This window comes from Odocoileus virginianus, chromosome 34, assembly GCF_023699985.2.
Source record: "Odocoileus virginianus isolate 20LAN1187 ecotype Illinois chromosome 34, Ovbor_1.2, whole genome shotgun sequence".
NCBI classification, from domain to species: domain Eukaryota; kingdom Metazoa; phylum Chordata; class Mammalia; order Artiodactyla; family Cervidae; genus Odocoileus; species Odocoileus virginianus.
Window position 1 is genome coordinate 30,232,186 of NC_069707.1, and position 22,919 is coordinate 30,255,104.

General features: G+C 37.5%; 1 long non-coding RNA gene across 2 annotated transcripts; it reads left to right on the forward strand.

Moving 5' to 3' along the window:
- The first annotated feature begins 614 nt into the window (after positions 1 to 614).
- On the forward strand, positions 615 to 13,803 carry LOC110130586 (uncharacterized). 2 transcript variants are annotated; one of them, XR_002311895.2, is made up of 7 exons: positions 615 to 776; positions 1,967 to 2,096; positions 3,197 to 3,234; positions 5,590 to 5,685; positions 7,633 to 7,769; positions 8,436 to 8,542; positions 10,783 to 13,803. It is a non-coding gene; the product is annotated as an uncharacterized lncRNA (long non-coding RNA). The 2 variants fall into 2 exon arrangements; XR_002311894.2 differs by having other exon boundaries at positions 8,506 to 8,542.
- Positions 13,804 to 22,919: the final 9,116 nt, after the last annotated feature.

Here is a 22,919-nt window from a genome sequence, read left to right on the forward strand (position 1 = left end):
ACAAGGAGGACTTGAGAGACACGCGTTTAGTGAGTAGTGGAGCGAGCATATGAACCATGAGTTGTGGTTTGGGTGTTTTGAGTCCGAGATGCCCGTTGAGAAAGGAAAGAGCAGCCCATGACATCGGGGAGCTGGCTGTGTCCTATCCAGCCAGGCCCGGAAGTGTGTCCCTTGTTGTCTTTCCTTGAACCCCTGGAGACCTCTAAGTGGAAAACTGAAAAGACAGTAGACTGGGGAGAAGGTCAAGGCTAGAGATGTAAACTTGGTATTCATCCCTATAGAGTGTTCAAAGCAGTGAGTGGTGCTATATGAAATCCCTCAGCAGTGGATGGAGAAAATAAGAGGTCAGAGGACTAATTCTGGAGAATTCCATGTTTTGAGGGTAAAGGGGAGATGAGAGCCAGCGGAGAAGACTGAGAAAGACTGTCTGCTGAAGTAGGATAAAAACTGAGAGTGGGAAGAGAAGAGAATCCAAGAGAAGTCAAGTTTTTAAAAAAGTATCTCCAGACAGAGTAGAGAATGGTGTCAAAGGTGAGAGTTCAATGACCTGAGGATGGGAAGCAGACCCTTCCATCTAGAATGTGGGGGCCCTTGGTAACCCGAGAAGCCGGTGTTATAGAGTGGCTGGGATGAAAGCTGGCTTAGGGTGGCTTCCAAAGAGAATATGAAGAGAGGAAGGCTAGATAGTGTGTATAAATAACTCCTCTGAGCAATTTTGTCATAAACGGAAGTGGGAAGACATGGAGCAATATCTGAAGAAGATATGAGAATATGAGGTAAAAGAGGAAGGACTTTTTTTTTTTTTTGGAGGATGAATATAGCACATTTGTGTGCTGACGGGAGTGACTCAACAGAGCATGATTGATTAACAATGCTGAAGGAAGGATACACTTGGGTGAGTCAGAGGGGTGAGATTCAGGCTCAAGTTCATCTATCACAGGGGAAAACAGGGTGTGAGATACAAGCAAGGTGGCTGATAAATGAGCTGGTCCAAGCATGTGGGTGTTTATGTCTCACCCTCTGACAGCTCCTGTGAGTTTTTCTGAGGGAAATAAAGGTCATCAGCTATGTGAGAACGGGAGAAGTTTGAGAAACAAGAATGGGAAATACACTCTAGAAGAGTGGAAGAGTATTACCACTAATCCTTCTCCTCTTAAAGTCTTCACTTTAACAAAAGGAATCTCAGCTAGACATAGATGACCATATCATAGGGAGTCTTAAAATAAAATTCCACATGCATATATATATATATATATATATATATGTAAAATTTTGAATACTTTTAGTTATGTGGTGTATATATATATATGTTCACGTGTGTATATATATATATATATCTAGGTTTTATTGAATAGGACATTTATTAATTTGAAAAAAACAAATTGAACTCAGAAATAAATTACCTCTCAGTTTTTTGACTCATAGGAAAAAAAACTGATGCTGGGAAAGATTGAGGAGAAGAGGAGAAGGGGATGACAGAGGATGAGATGGTTGGATAACATCATTGACTTAATGGACTTGAGTTTGAGTAAACCTGGGGAGATGGTAAATGACACGGAAACCTGGTCTGCTGCTGTCCATGGGATCACAAAGAGTTGGACATGACTGAGCAACTGAACAATAAAAGTACATTTTTTATGACACATCAATTTTTATGCTTCAATTTTATAAATGATTTTTAATTAAATTTTTATTTTATATTGATGAATAGCTTATTTACAATGGTGTGTTAGTTTTAATGTACAGCAAAGTGGTTCAGTTATACACATACATATATTCTTTTTCAGATTCTTTTCCCATATAGGTTATTACAAAATATTGAGTAGAATTTCTCTGCTATACTGTAGGTCTTTGTTGATTATCTATTTTATATATAGTAGTGTATATATATTAAACCCAACCCCTAATTTATCCTTCCTCCCACTTTGAACAGACTTCAATTGCCTTTTTTTGTTTTATTCTCCAGCTGCTGTGCTTTCTATCATTCTTGGAAGAAATCTCTAATTAGAGAAGACCCTAGGGCCAAGAAAGATTTTGTTGTGCTGGAAAACACTAAACGCTCTTTGATAAGAGCCTTTTTTCTCACTCTTTCCAAGGTAATTTCTAGCACTTATGAATGTACAGACTGAAATAGAAAATGCTGTACTGATAGAGAAAGGAGCCATCATTCGAGCAACTTCCATCAGCTACCCCCTCGTATCTGACCCCGAATACAGTTTTCTTACAGGGATGCAGGCTGTGGCCTTAAATTCCCTTACCACCTACTCGTCTCTCTGTGCTTCTGCTTGCCAGCGGCGGCCTAAGAGGCCTCTCAGGGCTGTCCAAGCCCATTTGTCAGGAGGCCATGCAGTAAATATGCCATTGGTCCCAGCCCATTAGAAGCGCTTCTGCCAAAGGGCCATCAGCACCGCAGCTCTCAGGCCTCTTACTTTCTTTCAGCTCCCTCTGCATCTTTATATTTTGTTTAAAGTCAAGCATACAATTCTCACATAATAAATGTTGACTAATAACTTGACCGAGGCCTGCAGTAACACAAATGGGGATGTTGTGAAATTTCAACAAAGTAAAAGCTGAACAAGAGAGGCTATTTTTATAGACAATATCAAGTGTCTTGTAGTGTGAATCATAGGGAAGCTTATTTTATAAATTTCTTACATGATAAAAATTCAAAAAGATAATATACATTAATTGTTTTTATTTTATCAAAGCAAAAAGACAAAATTTAGCAGGCTTATAATACCATCACCCATAAATAGACTCAACTGTGGTTCTCAGACTGGCCTTTCCAATAGAGGAACACACAAACGCATTCACATCCATGCTCACACATGCCCAAAAACACATATGTGTGATAAAACCAGAAATGCTTTTCTTGTGACTTGTTTTTTGTTTTGTACTTAACTTACTGTAAATAGCTTTTCACAGTTTAAACAAAAGAGGCTCATTTAAAATTGCCGTTTAAGTATTCTTTCATCTGAAATCACCAGAATTTATGTATCGTTAAACTAGTCCTTCTCTTTCTGGACATTTCTCTCTGATTTCTTACTTTTATGATAATGCCACACTTAACCATGTCAATAGCTAAATTGTTAAATCCATCTTTATTAACTGTTTTAAGATAAATTCTTAGAACTGTCATTGAAACCTGCCACTAAATGGTGATCCAGGAAATCTTTTCAAATTTTGTTTTCTACAGCAATGAGATTGCCCATTTCTCTCATACTTTTGTAAACTGTAAGTATCATCAATTTTCCAAACACTTTTGTTTTAATTTCCAGTTCCTTCTTAGCTAAGTGACACAAGTTTTTTTTTTTTCCACCAAATATTTATCAGTTATTCACATTTTTCTTTTATAATTTCTTACCATTTTTCTTTGTTTAGTTTTTGGTTTTTTTTCTTATTTTGAAAACATACTTTTTATATATTAACAATATTTGTTTGTTTTATATGTTGCTATGTTTTCCTGATTTGCCCTTTTCATTTCAATTCTGTTTGTGAATTGTTTTTAACGTTTAGATGTCTTAGGTGTTTAGATCTGTATCTCTTCAGATCTTACCAGTGTTTTCCTTTATTTATATTTGTGGCAGTGTGAAAAAGCAGTACTTAATAACATTGAGCTTTCCCAAATTAAAGTTATAAAAATGTTTTCCCTTTTTCTGAACAAACTTCTGCTATGTTCTGCCCTTTACTGATTAGATGTTGCCTAACTTATATGCAGAGTACATCATTAGAAATGCTGGGCTGGGTGAAACACAAGCTGGAATCAAGATTTCCGGGAGAAATATCATTAACCTCAGATACGCTGGGCTGCCGTCTATGGGGTCGCACAGAGTCAGACACGACTGAAGTGACTTAGCAGCAGCAGCAGCAGATATGCAGATGACACCACCCTTATGGAAGAAAGTGAAGAAGAACTAAAAAGCCTCTTGATAAACGTGAAAGAGAAAAGTGAAAAAGTTGGCTTAAAGCTCAACATTCAGAAAACAAAGATTAGGACATCAGGTCCCATCACTTCATGGCAAATAGATGGGGAAACAGTGGAAACAGTGTCAGACTTTATATTTTGGGGCTCCAAAATCACTGTAGATGGTGATTGCAGCCATGAAATTAAAAGACGCTTACTCCTTGAAAGGAAAGTTATGACCAACCTAGATAGCATATTAAAAAGCAGAGACATTACTTTGCCATCAAAGGTCTGTCTAGTCAAGGCTATGGTTTTTCCAGTAGTCATGTATGGGTGTGAGAGTTGGACTGTAAAGAAAGCCGAGTGCCGAAGAATTGATGCTTTTGAACTGTGGTGTTGGAGAAGACTCTTAAGAGTCCCTTGGACTGCAAGAAGATCCAACCAGTCCATCCTAAAGGAGATCCGTCCTGAGTGTTCATTGGAAGGACTGATGCTGAAGCTGAAGCTCCAATACTTTGGCCACCTGATGTGAAGAGCTGGCTCATTTGAAAAGACCCAGATGCTGGGAAAGATAGAGGGCAGGAAAAGGGGACGACAGAGGATGAGATGGCTGGATGGTATCACCGACTCAATGGACATGAGTTTGAGTAAACTCCGGGAGTTGGTGATGGACAGGGAGGCCTGGCGTCTGCTGTCCATGGGGTCGCAAAGAGTCGGACATGACTGAGCGACTGAACTGAACCCCAGGGTTTAACTTCCCTCATAGCTTGCTTGGTAAAAAATCTGCCTGCAATGTGGGAGACCCGGGTTCAATCCCTGGTTTGGGGAGATCCCCTGGAGAAGGAAATAGCAACCCACTTCAGTACTCTTGCCTGGAGAATCCCATGGATAGAGGAGTCTGAGGGGATACAGTTCATGGTGTCGCAAGAGTCAGACATGACTTAGCAACTAAAATCACCACCACCCCAGGGTTTACAATAAAGTTCCTCCCCAACTATGGATATCTCTGATGTCATCCCAGTCTTTTCAATGAAGAGATGTTGAAGGCTGAAGATACATATGTCAGCTCTAATCATGATGGGACCTTAAATCAGTATTCTTTATCAGAGATGGAATAAAATAAAAGTTAACAGCTCCAATTTTGAAGCCATACAAATCAGGTTCAAAAACTGATTGTGTTACATACAGGCTGACATTGGGTGAAATAACAGTAAGAAGACCATAGTATTTATCTCAAAATATTGTAGGTATTAATATAATTCCTGTAAAGCATATTGCAAGGTTAGTAGATAGTAAAGAGAAAGTAAAATATTTTAGAAGTTATAAATAAGATACTTATTCAAGTATCTCAAATGTAGATAGGTCAATTAATTTTTGCCATGGCATTACACACAATGCTGAACAAAATGATAGTCATTCCTAGCCCTTGAATTTGAACCATTTGAAAGTAGACACTCTAGGCCGTTATTATCTGTACTCCCAGCACTGTTTATAAGGACTGACACATATGAATTTTTGTCAAATGAATCAAAAATTTAATTTACAAATTCAGATACCTAAAATGTTTATGTATGTCTTTCCTCATGAATCATGAATGGAATATGTTAGCTAAACAGACATCATCTTATTATTAGGAAAGCTATAACTATTTGAATGGAATAATTTATTCTATTGTTTTGGTGAAGGGTTGGGGATCATGGAGTTTTGAATAAAGAGAGATTGAGCTAAGAGCACTCTACTGTTGAGGATTTCAAACAGAGTGAATTGGAGCATATTTTAAGGTATGTCATATGGTGAGTAATATATACTGGGGATAAATTGATTGTGGGATGTAGTGGGTTTTTTGGTTACAAAATGTACAACATTGAGGATACCATAGTTTTATTCTTATAAACACCAGTCTCTCTTTTAAAGATTTCATTCGTGTTGAGGCTATATCAATTCTCTATCTGTATTCTAAAACTCTTCTCTCAATTTGAAATTGCTTTTATTAGTTCATTCATTCAACAAACAGTTTTGAGTGCCTTATATGTGCAAATCTTACATAGAGACATAAGTTAATAGATTTTTCCCCTCTTCCCCTGAGTCTACAAGTTAACAGATATATGGTTAATACTGCTCAAAAAAATAAAGAGATCAAAACAAATGAACTTACATGAGAGCAGTTGGTAACTATGGAGCAGATACAAAGTGATCTAAGAATAGGAGTCTACAAATGTCTACCATGCTGGACAAGACAATAGAAAGTGATGATAGGGCCAAAGATTATTTAATTCATTACTTAACATTCACCAAGACCAGACTATGGTTAAGGCACTTGATTGAGTCCTGCTGGAGTAAAACGAGGACCAAGGATAGGCATCTGAAACCAAAGAAACTCTTGTTTGTTTAACCTATACACTGAACACATTATAAGAAATGTGGGGCTGGATGAGTTACAAGCTGGAATCAACATAGGTGGGAGAAACGTCAACAACCTCAGATATGTGGATGATACCACTCTAGTGGCAGAAACTGAAGAGAAACTAAAGAGACTCTTGGTGAGAGTGAAGGAGGAGAGTGAAAGAGCCAGCTTAAGATTAAATATTAAGAAAACTAAGATCATGACATTCAACCCCCATTATTGTATGACAAGTAGAAGGGGAAAAGGTAGTGACAGATTTCCTCTTCTTGAGCTACAAAATCACTGCAGATGGTGACTGCAGTTACGAAATTAGAAGACGACTGCTTCTTGGCAGGAACACGGTGACAAAACTAGACAGTGTGTTGAAAAGCAGAGACATCACTCTGCCAACAAAGGTCCATACAGCCAAGGCTATGTCTTCCCACTCATCATGTATGGTTGTGAGAGCTGGACCATGAAGAAGGCAGAATGCCAAAGAACTGATGCTTTTGAACTGTGGTGCCGGAGAAGACTCCTGAAAGTCCCCTGGACGGCAAGGAGATCAAACCAGTCAGCCGTAAGGGAGATCAACTTCGAATACTCACTGGATGGACTGATGCTAAAGCTGAAGCTCCAGTATTTGGGTCATCTTATGTGAACAGATGATTCATTGGAAAAGTCCCTGATGCTGGGAAAGATTGAGGGTAGAAGGAGAAGGGGGCGTCAGAGGATGAGATGGCTGGACAGCATACCAATGCAATGAACATGAACTTGGGCAAACTCTAGGATGTGGTGAGGGACTGGGAGACCTGCAGTGTTGCGGTCCATGGGGTTGCAAAGAGTTGGACACGACTGGGCTACTGAACAACAATAAGAAGCAAAGAAAACAAACAATTTATAAAATGAAAAAATATTTTATCATAAAATTTGTTGATGGATCTTTACAGCATCCTTGCAACTGAAGTAGGGCACCTGTACCAGTAGGCACAGATACAGAAAAGTAAAAAAAGTGGACTGAGGCTCAGAGAATTTTCTTAAATCATGTAACTTGGTATCAAGTTCCCAAACTTGGCTCTAATCTTTTAGTCCAATGTTTATCCAACTACACTTTGTTGATCTGCTAGGGTTGTAGGTATTTGGGTTAAAACAAATTAGCACAGATGACATGTGAATTAAAAAGTTTCCCATCACAGACTTTTTCAATAAATGATGGTGATATGCAGGCAAAGTGGGACAAAATTTCTGTATCTTTTAACACATCTGTTCATGTTTCAGGATGAAAGCTGTATTAACATTTTTAAGTCACTGTGACTGGATGGTTTACTCCTATTGTATTTCTCAACAGCTCCTGTAATTGCCGAGGAATCTTAAGAAATTGAGTAAACTTCTGTGAGACAATCAACATTAGCAGAAGAGAGTGCTTAGTTTGTCTTACATGTGCCGCTCTCTGAAAATCAGTAAGGAGCCAAGACAATAGGGCCTGTGAGTACAAGTATTTAAGAATCCATGAGAAGTAGAATTGCCTGCTGAATGCAGAGGCTTGCTGCAGAATGGAGCTGGAATCCTGAGCAAAAAGAGATAGAAAAGAGAGAGAAAATCCAATAGGGAGAAGAATTCTGGTGCTCAAAAAATTTTTTTATGAATTAAAAAGGACCATGGGGAAGAGGGAAGGAATGTTTGTGAAATTCTCTTGTCTCCAAGGATATTTGTAATGAGCTGAAACTAAGACAATGTTCTCAATGGGATGGATTAATGAATGGACCCTGCCCAGCTTTTCATTTGTAGCAAGCATAATGTCAGGATTAGTTTATAAAAATTTATTTGAAAGTGTTTATTTGCACATTGGAGTTTTAGGTAATTTAAAAGATTTTTCCATTTAAAAACATTAATAAAATGAATTAGGAACTATAGAAGGCCTCATTTGAGGTCTTTGCCTAATTCATGTTGATCGCTTTTTCTAAGAAAGCCTCTCTGCGGTCATGGCATAGGCTCCCTACAACCCCATGGTTTTGGATGTGTTCCTGTTTTCTTGGTTACCATGAATTGCATACAAGTATACCAGTTTCCCAATGTGGGCCGGGGAATCTTTACAATCTGTGTTTGCAGGGAATTTGGAATTGTGATACAGTGGTGATTGCTTTTTCTCAGGATATTAATAAAATGAGGGTTTTGAAACTGGGAGTTATTGAGCACTTCTCTTCTACACATTGGATTGCAGATAAAGGCAGATGTTCAGAGAGGAGCAAAAATGACAGGTAGGAAGTCTACTGCCATTCTGATTTTCAGAGTCATATTACTATGTCAAAAGCATCTTTTTCTTTTTTATTAAAGTTGATTTACAGTATTACATTAGTTTCAGATATACAGTATATTGAGTCAACAGGTTATACACCATTTAAGTTATGACATAATAATGGCTATACTTCCCTGTGGTTTACAATATATCCTTAATGTTTATTTATTTTGTACATAGTAGTTTGTATCTCTTAATCCTCTATCTCTATCTTGCCTCTCCCTCACTGGTAACCACTGGCTTGTTCTCTATATCTGTGAATCTGTTTTGTTATATTCATTTGTTTGTTGTATTTTTTAGATTGAAGATATAAGGGCTAACATACTGTATGTGTCTTTCTCTGTCTGACTTATTTCACTAAGGATAATATCCTCAAGGTCCATCCACATTGTTGCAAATGGCAAGATTTCATTCATCTTTATGGCTGAGAACTATTCCATTGTATATGTATATATGTAGATATATGATATATCTTCTTCAACCATTCAACTGTTGATAAACACTTATGTTGCTTTCACATCTTGGTTTTTGAAAATAATGATCCCATGCATGTATCTTTTCCCTGAATAGACATTTTTGGAAAAAAGACATATAGATACCATGAAAAGATGCTGAACATCACTAATCATTAGAGAAATAAAATTCAAAATCTCAGTGGAATATCACCTCACACATGTGAGAATGACTATTATTAAAAAGATGACAAATAACAAATGTTGACGAGGATATGGAAAAAAGGGGACCCTTACACACTGTTGATAAAAATGGAAAACAGTATGAAGGTTTCTTAAAAAACTAAAAATAGAACTACCATATGATCCAGCAACTCCACTCCTGGATATATATCTGAAAGAATCAAAGCCACCAATTTGAAAAGATACCTGTACGCCAATGTTCATATCAGCATTATTTACAATTGCCAAGATATGAAAGCAGCTTACATGCCCATCAACAGGTTAATAATTATGATATCATGTATATGTCCAATCTAAAATATGCAACTAGTGAATATAACAAAAAATAAGCATTCACTCACGGATACACAGAACAAACTGGTAGTTACCAGTGGGCAGAGTGAATGAGAGAGAGGCAAAAGGTGAGGGTAGGCGATTTAGAGGCCCAAACTATTAGGTATAAAATAATCTACAAAGACGTATTATGTAACACGGGTAATACAGCAAATATTTTATAATAACTACAAGTGGAGTATAACATTTAAAAATTGTGGATCATTGTATTATACACCTGTAATTTACATGACATTATACAGCAACTATATTTCAATTAAAACAAAATAACTTTATCCTTTATAAATACATGCTAAAATTTTTATGGATTGAATAGGAGAAATGAGTAAACAACCAAAACAAGCATCAAGATTAATGGTGAAAATCTCTGCTAGATGAGGAAAAGAAAGCCCACTATTGGGATCATCATTTAATATTGTTTTGGAAGTGATAGATAATTCCCCTAGGAAAGAGAATTATATAAGGATGTAATAATTACAGTGCTTCCCTCGTGGCTCAGTGGTAAAGAATCTGCCTGCCAAGAAGGAGACCCAGGTTTGATCCCTGGGTCAAGAAGACCCCTGGAGAAGGAAATGGCAACCCACTCCAGTATTCTTACCTGGGATATCCCATGAACAGATGAGCCTGGTAGGCTACAATCCATGGGGTCACAAAATAATTGGACATGACTTAGCAACTAAACAACAACAACAATAATAATTACAACAGAGAAAGCAACATTATCATAAGTTACAAAAAATATTTATAGAGCATGAACTGAAAACCTATTAGAAATAACTTTAAAAGCTATTAGAAATGCAGGTTATAACACTAATGTAAAAAGTATTAACTCTCTCATAAAAGCAACAGAAGCTATGATGTATAACAGACAAGATCTCATTCAAAATGCCAAAAAAAAAAAAAATTACAGAATACCTTAGCATATATGTAACAAGAAATACACAAACCTATATGAAGAAAATTTTGAAGATTTTTTATAGCATGTAAAAATTACAGAGAAGACATGGATATTACAAAGATATCCATTCCCTAAGTCAATCTATAGATTTTGTGCACTCTCAAAAGTCAATATGATTTTGGGGTGGAGAAGAAGTTTCAAAAATATTCTAATTTTTTTTTTTTACTAATCAACAGGTAAGTATAACTAGGGGAAATGTTGGTTTGTAAATGCTAGGTTGCCACTCTCCCAGATTTTGAGGATGAGCAGAAGCAGAAGACGTCTCTGGGTGTCCACCCACAGAGGATCCACTGATGGCGGCTCTGGCTCGGGCGTCCCCGCTGGACCCGGCTGAGCAGCGGAGGACACGGACGCCAGCTGGGAGCCCTCACACAACATCTCACTTAAAATGTCATGTATGCTACTTGGTTTAAATTGTCACCCCTCCAGCAGCCACAAACAATGCAGACACAGCAGATGTGTTTTCTATTTAGAATTAAACAGTTTATCTCAACCACTGTCATTGTTATAGAGAAAAAATAAATAAATATCCATCTTAATGTAAACTTCAAAAGGTACTTTCTGGCAACGGGAGATATTTTCAAATCCAAAGTCCTCTGAGAAAACTAGGATTTGACCACAAATTTTTTTTTCAAATCGGGATGCTGGCAGCTCCAAGAGTAGTAAAACACAGCCTGGTCAAAAGATTTCTGGCCAGATATTACATACAATAACTCATGTCATTGATGCTTAATGGTCCAAAACATTAAGTAAACATCATAAATGTCTTTTGTTATTAAATGTTCCATTCAAACATTTTGTTTAACTCTTGTGTAATGGATTGAAAATAAGAAAGCTGCGGTAGAGATTGGCCCTCATGACCATCTTTGATTCACCTTCAAAGGTATTTTTGTAAATGTATGCCATCCTCATAGTTACAGAAAGAAAAGAGCACGTCTGCTCCTCAGTGTATGCATTCTGTCTCTGGAAGTTAGACTACTTGGAAGCTTGACTTTTTTAGGTCAAGTTCAAACTACCACCCATGTATTCTGAAGACTATAACTTTGTTCTCTCTAAAGTAGGGAAGTCAGTCTTCCCCTGTGTTAACTAAAATAGAAATATGGGTGTTTTCTTAATGTGAGGTCACAAAGACAGGGAAAATGCTACTTTTTAAAGATCATTTTGCAAGAAAAACAATTGCTATAGTAAAAGGAAGACCACAATTGGTTTGTTAAAAAAAAAAAAAAGCTATCAAGACAGTGATTATCTAATGTAGTTTACCCCATTTCACAAATTTTGACATAAATGCATAATCTGAAGGCTGCATTTAGTCATTAGAACATGACTCATTTTATCCTGGATCTAACCTCAGCTTTTCTCTTGTTGTGTGTGTGTGTGTTTTTAATCTGTAGCTAAAACATCAGTAAAAAGCCCTAGTCATGATATTTTACTTGTATTTTTCCATAGAGCTTCTTTTCTTCCAATTTAAGTAAAGCCAGTTGCTCAGCTCCCCTTCTTGAATTATCTATTCTTACAAGCCCCAAATGCTGAGAGTTATCTGGATGTTTTCTGGTTCTCTTAGTGAGGAGAACATCCAAACAACACAAACCAAATGGCCATCCATTTCTATCTATCCTATAATTTGTATGTAAAGACAATCTAAACTCACATCTGGCATGTTGCATTCCATCTTAGTTGATTCTAAATGTGTTTTTCATCATATGCAGCACGTTTTGGGGAGAAGGGTAGCATCATTGCTCTAAGTAATAGAATTCTCTAAATGAAACTCCTGAAAGTTTGTCTTTTCACAGTATGTCTATGACTCATTTGTTTATTCATTCATTCAAACAATGTTTCATCTAACAATTAGTTATTAAGCACCTAGTAAGCTCTTGCCTGGAGAATCCCATGGACAGGGGAGCCTAATGGGCTGCTATCGATGGGGTTGCACAAAGTCAGACACGACTGAAGCGACTTAGCATGCATGCATGCGCTCTTTGGAGAAGGAAATGGCAACCCACTCCAGTATTCTTGCCTGGAGAATCCCAGGGACAGAGGAGCCTGGTGGGCTGCCGTCTATGCGGTCGCACAGAGTTAGACAAGACTGATGTGACTTAGCGGCGGCAGCAGCAGCAGGCTATAAATGAGGCAATTTCATCTTTTCCTTGATGAAACTGAAACTGAAAAGGATCCTGTGGGATTCCTGGGCACAAGAGCCTTTCTGTGTCCCCAGTTTCTTGATTACAGGAAATAGGCTTCATTCAGCCTCTGACTTTCCCTGAGTTCCAAGGGCAGGTTCAAACATTTGCTAATTAAGGAAGGGAGGGGATGCAGAAACAAGAGATGAACAGTTTTAGAAACACTAGTGTAGCCTTGGGGCAGAGTCCTGGGGCCCCCTCAAGGGATATACATAACAATCAGTTCAGTTCAGTGGCTCAGTCAGGTTCGACTCATTGTGACCCCATGGACAGCAGCATGCCAGGCCTCCCTGTCCATCACCAACTCCCCGTAGTTTACTCAAACTCCTGTCCATTGAGTCAATGATGCCATCCAGTCATCTCATCCTCTGTCATCCCCTTCTCCTCCCGCCTTCAATCTTTCTCAGCATCAGGGTCTTTTCAAATGAGTCATTTCTTCGCATCAGGTGGCCAAAGCATTGGAGTTTTAGCTTCCAGTGAATATTCAGGACTGATTTCCTTTAGGATGGACTGGTTGGCTCTCCTTGCAGTCCAAGGGACTCTTCAAAGAGTCTCCTCCAAAAACACAGTTCAAAAGCATCAATTCTTCAGCGCTCAGCCTTCTTTATAGTCCAACTCTCACATCCATACATGACTACTGGAAAAACCATAGCCTTGACTAGACAGACCTTTGTTGGCAAAGTAATGTCTCTGCTTTTTAGTATGTTGTCTAGGTTGGTCCTAAGTTTCCTTTCAGAGAGTAAGCGTCTTTTAATTTCATGGCTGCAGTCACCATCTGCAGTGATTTTGGAGCCCCCCAAAATAAAGTCTGTCACTGTTTCCATTTCCATACATAACAATATCTTTGAGCTATTTTGCAGATGCTGGAACCAGAAGGTTGATGATGCTGACTCCCACTTAACTCACCAACAGCCCATCAGAAGAATGTTCATAAGCTGATCACACTCTCTATGAACAACTATTATAAAACTCCTTTCTATCACCTCTAGGTTGTGACACAGTTTCGAGGACATTAGCCCCCATGTGGCACCCTCTGCCGGGCAAAGCAATAAAGCTACCTTTTTTTACGTCACCAAAACTCTGTCTCTGAGATCTAATTTGGTATTAAAGTACAGAGATCAGATTCAGCTTCAGAATTGCTAGCTAGTCTCTAGCCCGTCTGCCACGTTTTTCTTCCAGGCAGAACAAATACCATTTTCTCTGTGTGTAAAATTCATTCAGAATCCTTTAGGAAAATCACTCCCTGAAATCTACTGTGGGATGACAAAGAGCAATTTTGTTATGCTTTGAATTGTATTTATGTTTGTATTTATACTGTATTTATATAGAGCCATAGATTATGCAAATAAATGACATAAAAATAGCAAAATTGCACAATTTTATAACAAAAGCAGTAACAGGAAAGGAAGAACAACAACAAAGATGCTGTTATTTCTCTTCTGAGCTTGGGAAAAAGCTATACTCCTAAGTTATTCTAAAGCATTTGAATTTTCTTTGGCACCAAGATCCAGTACCACAACAAGTACTTATAGGGATATTTTTGAGAAAAACTCCATAAGGAAACATGTAATGAGGAAATCTCTACCATGTTTTCTCTCTATCAAAAAGCCTTAAACTTTTTACTGTCAAACTACTATTTTTAAAAAGTGTTATTTTATGTCTCAACTATCTACGTCTTGATATATTGCTATACCACAAACAAAAATATGGCTACTCTGACATTTGAAATTAGAAGACCAAAAAAATATTTCACATACCACTCACCATGAGGAGAATGAAAACAATAATGATGGTAAATAAATGAAATAGGCTTCTTGGTTCTTTTCATTAGAATTTATCACAGTGGAAGCTTTATTGGATTTTTGGAAAATATTTTAGTTATCAAACTAAATCAGTCAATATCTACAATTTCTTTTTGATTAAAGAATAAAAAAGGTGATGGGGAAGAAACTATAAGTCTCTCTTAAAGAGATTAGTATATACTGTATGAAGCATTCTGGAAGCACTCTGGAATTTTCTGAATTTTCTGGAATTCTTGAACATTAAATCCTTACATGTCTTCCTATTCTTCCTTGTTCACTGCATTAAATGAGACCACAGATTGAGAGAAATTATGCATTTACTTTATTAAAATACCAAAGAACAATTTTTATATTTTCTTTAGATGGGAGAAATTTTAAGATATTATTATCCTGAAAAATCCCTCTAAAGTTAATTGCTATAGAGTCATTAAAACATAAAAGATTCCCCTACTGATTTTCTGTCAGCAACATAGGACTTATTAACTTGATATTAGAAATCCTCTAATCTACTTCTACTGACAAAAGGATCACGGTTACCTCTCATACTGACGCTTAGGCTTGGTTCCCTTATTCATTTAGTTGAGGAGTTATGCTTTGAAACAAACATTCTATATACACATGAAAATATTATTTAAAAAGAGTAAGGCAATATAGAAGGAATAAGGACTGTGATCTGGGAATCAGGATGCCTAACGATGCCACAGCTCAAGCCAGAGAGGTTATCAAGGTCCAGAGATGACTTGTTTTCTGTACTTTTGTTTCCATCTTTCTTCACTTATTAAGAATGTTTGGCACTTAGAGTATGTCAAATACATGAAAACTCTTTCACTACATTCTAAAGAGGAAAACCGTAATTGCAAAAATCCTAAGTGATAAAAACAAGTTATGCTTTCTTAATAGTACAGAGGGAACAAATATAATGCAATAATGAGACTCGTATTTAAACTAATGGTATACATATTATTATTATTATTATTAAGCTAAGTATCAAGCTAATAGTGAAACATATCATTTTAAACATAGTAGGAACATGATGAACCAACGCAGTGCCTTCATTTCAAATAGAAAGAGAAGTTAGCTATCCTAAGAGTAATTGGTTCATAAATTGACTACAAGGTATTCATTTTAGCTTTTAGTTAACATTCATCTTTTAAGGTATTCAGAAATCAGATATTCTTCCTGGCTCAGAAGGGCCTTGTGATTACAAGAGAATTTAAGTGTTTACATATCCCAAAGAATGGGAAAACAGGAGACAGTGGAGAATGTTGGAACCATTCTTTGATCAATTTCTTGTAAAAAATCTCTTTCAAGACTTTTAATGGCTAAACCTCTACAGATAGTAGATCTATCAGAGCTTTTTCAGTTACGTGTGAAATAAATTTGAGTGAATTTAAGTTCATATAATCAAAACAGGGAGGGTACAGGTGGAGCTGAACGCTCTTGACAATTCATCTTAGGTACTGAATCTGTCAGTTAATTTCTCTCTCTTTTTCTGTCTCTACCTCTACCTCATGTTCTGCTCACTATCCTACATGCTGGGGACAGAGCAGTGAATACACAAAATAAATAGATTTTTCCTCCCTATTGAGCTAGTGTTGTTTTCTAAAACTTAAAGCTTTTGAGTTTGATATAATCACAACAGAGATGGGGAAAGGGCATTTTTGGGAGAGAAGAAAGCATGAGCGACACACAGAAGGAGGGAAGTGCATGCGATGGACATGCTCGTAATAACCGAGGATGCTCAGGTGCAGATTACAGGCACAGGGTGAAGAGAAAGATGAAAGCGAAGATGGAGTCATATGCCAAAGGGTAATGATAGCCACAATATGGAATAAACAGCTAAGACATCATTTTGAAGGTGAGTCAACAGAGCTTGGAAACAGATAGTCGGTACGGAAGAGAGAATTGTCAGATCGGAGAGTCAGATTTTTAATTCTAGAAACTGTGAAACGGCATTCCCATCCCTGCTGCTCGCCTTCACACACAGCTACATCAAACTACAATGCGTCTGTGGGTTCATTAGGGTTCTCTGGAGAAACAGAACCAACAAGAAGATATTTATACAGATAGAGAAGCATGATGAGAAATTGGCTCATAGGTTTATGGAGGCTGAGAAATCCCCCAATATGTGTAATCAGTCAGCTGGAGATCCAGGCAAGCTAACGGTATAGTTTTGCTCTTAGTTTGAAGGTATGAAAACCAGGAGAGCTGATGGTGTAAATTCCAGTCCATAAACCGGCAGGCTCAACACCCCAGGGGAACCAATGTTTCAGTTTGAGTCTGAAAACAAGAGAGGACTAATGTTCTAACTCAATAGTCAGGCAGGAGTTTCTACTTACTTGCAGGAAGGTCATCTATTTCGTTCTATATAGACCTTCAACTGATTAGATGAAGACCACCCCATTAGGGAGAGGACTATGCTTTACACAGTCTACAGATTCAGGTGTTAATCCCATTCAAAATCTCCCTCACAGACACACCCAGGATCATGTTTAACCAAATGTCTGGGCATCTTATGGCCCTATCAAGTTGACACAGGATATCAGCCACATTTGGGCTTATGTACATTTTGAACCTTGTTCATGAGAATTCCTCTGTTTGAAATATTTTCTCCAGCCCCCCTGACCTTCCTCACTCCTACTGCTATCAGCCATCACCCTTGAGAATATCTCCACCATCATCCTTGAGAATATCTTCCTGTCCTTTAACAGTTTTTCCAAATGTTATCTTTGAAGTCTTCCCCAAAGCCCTACACCCATACTAAGCCATCCCAGGCATGTTCTAGTTCACACAATATGTTGTACAAGCTACTAATAAAGCATGTATCATATTATTTTAACTATTAGTTGAAATTTCTTTCATTTTTTATTAATCTGTGAGTTCTCGGACACAGAAAATGATTTTTTTTGGCTATTATTTTATTGTGTTAAAAATGAATGTAAAGATAAAAATTTGCCATTTTAACTACATGATGCAGTAATTCTACTTCTAGGATACATTATACCTCAAAGAAAAAAATTCAGAATTCAAACAGATATACACCAATGTTCTTGGCAGTGTTATTCACAATAACCTAAATGTGAAAACCAACCAAGTACCTATCAAAAGGTGAATGGATGAAGAAAATGTGGCATATTGATACAATGGAATATTATTCGGCCGTAAAAAAGACAAGTTCCAATACATGGTCCAACATGGATGAACCATGAAAATATGCTAACTGAAATAAGATGAACATGTTTTACTCTGCCTTGTATATCTGACACTTAACATGGCTCTCGAATGCACCTAGCAAGTGATTTCTGTTATAGATTTGGAGCCAGAGTTCCTGAAACTTCATTTCTTAATTATTTGATCTGAGCAAGTCATTTAACTTCTTATGTCTCATTTTCCTCATTTGAAAAGAAAGTGCATGTTGTAGAGTTATTCATTATTTTGATTAAATAATCTGTAAGGAGCTTAGAATGACATCTGAAACACAGCACCCAAACACGTGTCAATTATTATCATTATTATTCATGTTATCATTGAACAAATTTGTAGATGAGGTGCATTGGGGAAGAAGTTCTTGATATTTGAGAGATAGAGCTTTCAGGAAAGAACTGTTAAGGCAAAGGAGACTGGTACTATTTTAAAAGGTGTTTTGTGTGCTGCATCACAGAAAGCACAAGAGAATGGGCCTTAAAGTCATATTTCCCCAATATGGATCAAGGTTTCACCATGCACTAGCTATGTGGCTCTGGGTAAGCTCAATGAGCCTCAATTTTCTTTTCTAAAATGAGATTAGTAAGGGTTGTTATAAGAACTAAATGAAATAACGCCTATAAAGTACTAAGCATAAGGCACGACATAAATTAAGTACTCAGTGAGTGCTAACTACTATTAATAGTGTTAAATTAGATAGTCTTTATTGAGTTCTTGACATTCTTTGATCAAAAACATTAGTCTGTGATTTCAAATATTCTATCCACTTGACTCTACCCACAACTTCAAATCAAAGATAATCTCCTTTATATTGGAATTAGATTTCAACCCTTTTCCCAGAATGCCTACATATTCAATAATCAACATGACATTTCTCTGAAATTGACCTCAATCATCCATTATTGCCTAGACATTGAGGAGAAAATTCTTCAGCTTTGTGCAATGTCAAGCTCAGTGCATGTCCTAGTTTTAAAAATAAGATAATTATGCAGATGGAGGGAACAGATGGGTTGGATCGGTGAGTGTTTATCATTTTTTAATATTTTGAAACCAGATGTGCTACATACACATTGCTGGTTGCCTTCTAAGGAAGCTTCATTGGTGGGTTACTAATCTTTAATAAGAAATTACAACATTTTCATGCAGCTTAAATCAACTATTTTTAATATACAATTGGACAACCACTGCTGCAATCCTTTAGAAAATAGAAAACAGATGCTTAATAGAAGGAATACTATCAGCCAAGAAATTCCTGATGATCTTTTTATAGAATGTAAACTTACATATTTTATGGGTCTTTTAATGAACTGCTATAGAACAACTTCAGCAGTCAAAACATTTCATGAAAATAAACGTGTACGATTTGTCACTTGTTACCGTGTTCACAGAAAATCCTTCAGTTGCACTCCTGGGAAGATGGGCTTATTTGTGGCTCTTATTAACGACATCTGCTATGTACCATAGATTTGATTGGATACCTTGGAGAAAGGAGGAGTTAGGATAAACAAACGGAGATGCCTCTGTTCTCTAGGTGTTCCTGCTGGACCTGGCAGAGATCCTTTGCTGGACATGAACGTGCTGTGCTAGGCTGTGCTCAGTCGCTGAGACTCTTTGCGAACCCATGGACTGTAGCCCACCAGGTTCCTCTGTCCGTGGGGATTCTCCTGGAAAGAATACTAGATTGGGTTGCCATGCCCTCCTCCATAGGATCTTCCCAACCCAGGGATCAAACCCAGGTCTCCTGCATTGCAGGTAGATTCTTTACCATCTGAGATTGAATACTTCTGTGCTAACAACTGTGTTCATGGGGGAATGCCACAGTGGAGTAAGACCAGAGACTGTTTCATCGATGCCTTGAGTAGAGAAAAATTAATAGAAATGTGGATCCTAATGTATAAGACTAGGGATTAAAAGAGTCTAAAAAGAACCTACCCTTCACCCACTGGGGCAACATCTTAACCAGCCTTCCACTGGCTCAGTCCAGCTATGAAACTGATGGTAACAAGCAATAGTCACATACTTTTGTTTCTGAATTCACTTCTGCAGGATGTCCCCTGAACCGTCATAAGGTGGGACATAGAAGAAAGGGCTGAGAGAGTGGGAATTTACCCCTCCCACATCTCTACTCCATCACTTATGTTTATCTTATATATCCTCTGCCATCCTTTATGATTTCTAATGCTGGTTTAGAGTAAGAGGGATTAGGGTGTAGAAAAGGAAAAGGGAAAAGTAGAACAGATGATAGAAAACGTAAGTGATAGTGTAAGTTTTCTGTCCTCAGTATAATCCTAAAAGAAGAGGGTAGGTTTTTAAATAAAGCAAAATAAGACAAAATAATGTAACATCTTACCCACTCCATCTCACCATGGTCCGTGGGAAAATGTGAAGGCTAATTGTCTGATAGTGCTAAAGTCATCAAGTTTAGAATAGAAATGTGTGCAGACCCTATTTCCTCTCTTAGAAGTATATGAAAACTATTTCCCTTGTTTTTAAAAAAAATGTTCTTACAATCTTTTGGGAGCTTAAAAAATCTGTCAGAATGGCTATCACCAAAAAGACTGCCAAATATTACAGATGCTAGTGAGGAAGTTAAGAAAATGGAACCCTCATATACTATCAGTAGGGATGTAAGTTGGTGTAGCCACTGTGGAAAACATTATGGTGATTTCTCAAAGAAACTAAAAATAGAATTACCATATGATGCAGCAATTCCACTCCTGGGTATACAAAAATAACCTCCCAAAACAGTAATCTAAAAAAAAAAAAAAATAGATGCACCCCAATACTTATAGCAGCATTATTTACAATGACCAAAATATGTCACCAACCTAGGTGTCCATTAATAGATGACTGGATGAAGAAAATAATATTCTATATACCATGGAACACTGGTCAGCCGTAAAAAGGAATGAAATTTTGCCATTTGCCACAACATGAATGGACTTGGAGGTTAATACTGAATGATTATATGTGGAGTCTACATGTGTGGAATGTATCTTATATGTGGAATCTAAAAAGTACAACAAACTAGTGAATATCACACACACAGAAAGCAGACTCACAGATATAGAGGACAGTGGGAAAGGAGGAAAGGAGGAGTAAGAAAGGGGAAGAGGACTAAGAGGTACAAACTACTATCTGTAAAATAACTACGCTACAATATATAATACAGGACAGAGAAGGGGCCTCGTGGAGAAGAACCTACCTGCCAATGCAAGAGACATAAAGACTCTATTTCAACCCTTGGATGGGGATGTCCCTGGAGGAGGGCAGGGCAACCTACTCCCAGTATTCTTGCCTGGAGAATCCCATGGACAGAGGAGCCTGGTGGGCCACAGCTCATAAGGTCACAAAGAGTTGGGCAGATAATTAGATTTTGGTTAATGGAATGTATGCCCGGTGCTGTTAGGGATTTCTGAAAGCCTTCACAAGGGGAGCTGGCTCTGCCGAGAGGGGGTTCTTTGCCCCTTTCCTTTTCCTGCCCTCCTTCCTGAGTCCTGGAACATATATGGCTTGAGCTTTTGCAACTATCTTGAACGATCAGGTGACATTCAGAATGGAAATAGCAGAGTGAACAAATTAAAGGAAAAAACAAGACTGAATCTTTTGAGCAAGGAGTCTGAAAACCGGACCTAAACTGCCCTCATCCCACTGCTTTTACATTAGGGAACAATTAAGCATTAATCTATTAACTTATACACTAAATTACTGTAATTAATGCCAAAAAAGTGATAAATAATATAGTACAGATACAAAGAAAATGCCATAAGAATAGAGGAGGGAAAATGGTGATGATCAGAGAGAATTTGTAGAAGAGGTAGTGTATTAGCCAATTTGAGCTGCCATAACAAAATAGCACAGACGTGCTGGTTTAAACAACAGAAAGTTATTTTCTCACAGTTCTGGAGACCAGAAGTCCGAGAGCAAGCTGCTATCAGAGTTGGTTTGTGGTGAGGACTCTTTCCTGGCTTGCAGAGGATGGTCTTGTTGCTGGGTCCTCACATGGACTTTTCTCTGTGTGTGCTGAGAGAGAAAGAGATCTCTGCTATCTCTTCCTCTTCTTATAAGGCCACAAACCCTGTAGGATAAGAACCTAGCCTTATGACCTCATATAACCTGCACTGTCTGCCTACATGCCTCATTGCTAAAAACAGTCATAGTGTGGGTGAAGACTTCAAACTATGCATTTTGAAAGGGCATATGATTCAGTCTGTAGCAGGTGGTATGTGAACTAGGCATGCAAATTATTTGGGTAGAACTTAAATATACAAAGACTGCCATGCTGGAAACAAGGGAACTAAAAAGTTAGAAAGGAATATGCAGGGTGGACACATAAAATAGGAGTGGTTCCAGATGATAGGACTCTAAGGGCCATAAAGGGAATGGAACTATAAAGACCATAAAGTAGAAGACAGAATTGGAAAGCAAAACTGGAAATTGAATGGCTGGTTCAAGTCCGGACTTCATTGTTCAAAGTACGAGGAATCATTGAAGGTTTATGAGCTGAGGAATGACATGATCGGAGTTGAACTTCAGAAAGATAATTTGTGGGCAGAGTGTAGGAGAGATTCAAGTGAGTGGAAGCTGGAAGCAGAGAGAACAGTAAAAAAAAAAGACTATTACAGTTGTTCAGGGAAAATATAATCCCTTGAAAGTTATATCCAATTAAATGCAGTCATTGTTTTGCTTGAAAAGTGGACTTCTTAATATTTTTCTTATCTCTGTTTTTCCATTTGGTTTTTGGCATTTTCATCCTGTGGTTTTTGTCTTGGCATTTTGTGTTCTGAAGACTTAATCTCACTATTGAGGAAGTCTTACAGGCGAGTTCACGGAATTCACACCCAGCAATTAAGGAATTTTTGGAAGTTTCAAAGGCAGAATAAATTACCTGTCAGAGATTCATAATCTTCACTGTGTAATGAATTCACCTACCCATAGGAAACCTTACAGTTTCAGTTTTCATAAAACATAAATATTTCCCAACAAGAATGCAACTGTCTCTAAAAAAAATGCTAAACTGTGCATTTGAAGTTTATAGAGACATCTTTTATTCAGCTACACAAATCGACTATGAAGTGAACACTCATCATGTTATCTATACCATTCAAAATAAACATCAGTGTTTATTATGTGAATGGCGATTTAAAACAAAACAAAAATTCTTAGCAAA